Here is a 4,361-nt window from a genome sequence, read left to right as displayed (position 1 = left end):
AAAGATCATCAAATGACCAGTGTAAAATCAATTAGTTATTTATATTAAAGTTAATTAATAATGGGCCCAATTAATTTATATAAAATACATTTAAAAGTACGAATGATGTTTAGACTTGAAACAAACGTGCTATTAAAATTTCAGTAAAAAACACTTTCAAGTATTGTTACACTTCTCATAAACTAATAAAACATTCATAAATAAATCTTGAAAATAAATACATAATACAAATGTTAATCATCAATTTAAAAAAAAAAAAAATAAATGAATTAAAAATGAGTTTTAAAAGTTTCTCTATTCCTTGTATGTTGTGTTGTACCTATATGAAACCAAGGGAACATTGCCATCTCCTGGCAAAACATTTTATTACATCCCATACCATTCAAAGTTTTGCAGATCTTAATTTCAATAGAGGCAATATAGAGACATAATCATTCAGCCCAGGGAAATTTCCTGCTTCAAGGGTAACTTGCCACCACAGTTCCCTGAATTCTATCCTCTCTTTCCATGGGCCTCCCCTAATATCATTTTAAATTTGTTCCAACACGAAGAAGGAAAATTCAGGTTTTATACATGACTTTGCATGCTTAAACAAAGCACTGGTTTCCTTACCAACTGCCATAGTTTCATAGTTTCATAGTTTAGTACTAGGCTATCTGCCCTGGGGCATTTGTAAGCCTAGCCATAGTGATGTGGCTTTTGCCACCCCATGAAATGGTACAAAAATGTACAGAATAAATTTAGAATACTGTGCCTCTGTCTAGTAGTGACACAATGAAGGTCCCCTTAAAAGGTTCATTAAAGCTTCCCTGACCAGGAATCGAACCTGGGCTGCAGTGGTGAGAGCGCCGAATCCTAACCACTAGACCACCAGGGACTCCCCTATGTCATAGATATGTTCATAGATCCTTCTTTTTAACATTCTTTCGGTTTTCCCGACATAGAAGGAACTACAAACTAGGCAAGTAGCCAAGTCAACTATTCCTTTTGTTTCACAGTTGTAGTAGTCAGTGCTATTAATCCATCTTTTTCGACTCTCTAAGTAAATCTTGTCTGTATTCATAATATATGTACATTGGGAAAAATGTCCACATTTGTATGTCCCAAACCTTCTTCTATTGAAATTAGGCTTACTATTTTTATATTCCAGAATATTTTTTATACTCTGCAAATTTTTATATACCACTTTGAAGGGAAATTTGGAAATATTGTCCAGGTCCGAAAGAGACACAAATCTATTCCATTCTTTTAAGAAAATTTTTCTAGTATTATCATTCAAAGCATTATATTCTAAAATCATTGCCTGTTGATGATTATTATTAGTGTTTGTGTTGTTCTTATCCTTATACACATCTAAATAGTTACTTTGTTCCATGTGCCCCTGAATAGGTTTGAATCTACTACTTCTTCCTTTTGCAACCTCTAATCTAATGTTTTTAATAAATTCCTAGGGGAATCCTCTTTCAATAAACATTTTTTCCAGGAAATTGCACTCTAATATAAATCTGTATCAAGGCTAGTCATGCGACACCCCCTTACAAACTGCTCCTTAACTATGTTTTTTTACAGTGTAGGGATGTGCACTCGATAATGAAGAAAGGAGTTACAAAACAGCAAACCCGGGGAAGGGTGTTTTCTTTTTTAGAATGCATTTATAAAGGATTCTGCGGTCTGGGCCGTATTTTCCACAGGCCTGGGGTCTTTGAAGGATTCCACCTCGGTTTTGAGTAGTGTGAAATTTGCTTTAGAGAAGTTTTTCACTGTGGTTTTCTGGGCAGGGGGTGGGGTCGAGATGTGAATATCCAGTGAGATTAGTTTATGGTCTGATCTTACCAGTGAGGGATATACTTCTGGTCTGGAGCATAGAGTCCCCATGTTGGTGATGATCAGGTCCAGTATGTTTTCTCCTCTTGTGGGAGTGGTAACAAGTTGTTCCATAGCATTTGAGTTTATAAATTCTAGGAACCTTTGGGCTAGGGTGTTGGAGCTAGAGTAATGCTCCCAGTCTATGTTTGAGTAGTTGAAGTCACCCAATATAATAGTGTTTGGAGAGACCTTCATATTTTCCAGTGTTCTCAGGAAGGCCAAGTGGGGTTCCTGGGTTTGGGAGGGTGGTCTGTAGCAGGCTATAAACTGGAAGGCAGTTTTACCCACTGTTAGTTGCACATGGATAGTCTCTGATACTTCGTGCTTTGCCACCAACCTGGAGGTGTGGGTATCTTTGATGAATATCGATACTCCCCCTCCTTTGTGGTTCGGTCCAAGTTTTGGGGCTGAAAAGCATGGTATGAGGTATAACCTGGTAGTGCTGGGGTGCTCTCGGGAGCCCTGAACCAGGTTTCTGTTACTGCACAGATATCGATGTTCTCCATGCTAAGGAGAGTTTCGAGTGCATGCATCTTGAGGTTTAGACTTCTGGCATTGAGTAGCATTACTCTTAGTTTCTTATCCCTTGTGATACCTATGGAGGTGGGTTTGTCTTTTGAGCCTTGCCTAAAAAAGGCACTATGGGGGTAGCAAGAGCCTTTGCTAATATCCAAAAGCCCAGGGGTGACAGGTGCAAGCCGTCCCTAGCGAAGCATCGTGGCTTGTCGAGCATATCATCCCAAGCTGACAGGCATTGGATCCCCTTTGAATGACAACAGTACTTAAGCCAATTGTTGAAATTGATCATCTTGTCTTCATATTGTGGCATCATTCTTGGTGAGGGTAAGATGCTACTCAAGGTCAGGGTCATACCGGCCTGGGCTACAGGCTCAGAGAGCTCTTTTATGTCTCTTTTCATGTAGTCCAGGGAGGTACGTCTCAGGTCATTCACACCAGCATGGACAATGACTGAGTCATATTTGTACTTGCCTTGGAGTGACCTGAGTGCTTGTGTTATGTGGCGGATCCTAGCGCCCGACAGGCTGCACAACTTGACCCTCTCCTTGTTCAGCCTGGTGAGCAGGACGTCAGTGTGCCTGATGATAGAGTCACCTATTACAAGTGTATCAGGTGTGTTGTTTAGTATTAAGGGCTGTGACTGTTCGGCACACTGGCTTTGTGAGATATGTGTTGCACGTGTTTTGTTTTGGGGTAGCGGTTGCTTGGGTGTCTGCTTTGGAGGTCTCTGCTGCTTAGGCAGATCTTTATTTAGAGCCTCCGAGTATGTTTTTGTGTGATTATGTGTTTGGTTTGCTGTCGTGGTAGGTCTATGTGAGACTGGAATTGTAGTGAGTGTGGTTTCCTTCTCCTCCTGACTGGTTATGCCAGTACTGAGTTGAGAGAGCTTAGCCTCCAGTTTGGCTATATTGTTGCATCTCTCACATGTGTTGGAATTTGTTGGGAGGAGGAGAGGGTTGTCTGTGTACATGAGGCAGTTGTAACATTGTCTCAAGATTCCCAGATTCACCAGCTGGACCGGACAGGAGATTGACAACTGACCTTTGGACATGCTAGAATAATATTGGGAATTCCTTAATAATTGAAAACAAGGGCCAGTGGGGAGTGAGGGTGTAGTGCTTTTAATTTTTAGTGCTGACTTATATAATTGCTTTAGTGAGCAAGTGCCAGGTAACTTAAAAGTGCAATGTGTTACAGGTAACTTAAATGCAAAAACAACAAACAGTAACTTTCTTTCAAGTGAAACAAGGAAATAAGTGCAGTAAGCAATGCAGATATCACTAGTGATCCACAGAAGCGCTGAGAAGTCGTATTAGGTGGAATTAGCATTCCAGGGAAATAACAAGCAAACAAACAACAAGCATATAAACAAAGCTAGATTCAGCAGGCCTGGATCTAGTCTATGCTACAGCAAACAAGGTGTACCAATTTCAGTAAGATACAATTCAAATATTCAGGCACTATAAACCTTTAACCAGAAATTCCCAGCTCAGAAGGGCAGAGTCCAGCCTCTTCTCCCACAAGAGTGCAGACCACGAACCTTCTTAATGTAAAATAACTGGCCTGAAGCCCAAGTGCTTAAACCAGAACTAATACACTTTAAGAATAACAGACACTGGGCTCTCAATCAGCAGTTCCCAACTTAGAAGGATAAAAGCTACCTGTCCTGCCACCACAGTGCATGCCACAAACCTTCCTAATGTAAAACATCTGGTCTGAAGCCCAAGTGCTTAATCCAAAATACTTAGAATGATAGCTACACTTTAATCAAGTTACTACCAAGCAGTAATAAATACAATTGAATACTTTAGAGAATGCCTGGATTAGTGCTCAAGTTACACAAACAAAGCTAGATCCAGCAGGCCCGAATCCAGTCTATGCCACAGCAAACAAGGCGCACCAACTTCAGTAAGAAGCAGATCAGATATGCATGCACTATAAGCCTTTAACCAGAAATTCCCAGCTCAGAAGGGCAG

At 40.4% G+C, this 4,361-nt stretch overlaps 1 non-coding gene across 1 annotated transcript; it reads right to left on the bottom strand.

Moving 5' to 3' along the window:
- Window positions 1-805: 805 nt before the first annotated feature.
- Window positions 806-877, bottom strand: TRNAE-CUC. The gene has a single exon. It is a non-coding gene; the product is annotated as a tRNA-Glu (tRNA).
- Between the last annotated feature and the right edge of the window lie 3,484 nt (window positions 878-4,361).

Source organism: Protopterus annectens, chromosome 1.part1 (assembly GCF_019279795.1).
Source record: "Protopterus annectens isolate FY-2018-M chromosome 1.part1, PAN1.0, whole genome shotgun sequence".
Taxonomy (NCBI): Eukaryota; Metazoa; Chordata; order Ceratodontiformes; family Protopteridae; genus Protopterus; species Protopterus annectens.
The sequence above is the reverse complement of the archived record's forward strand: the minus strand, read 5'-3'. Positions and strand labels throughout refer to the sequence as shown.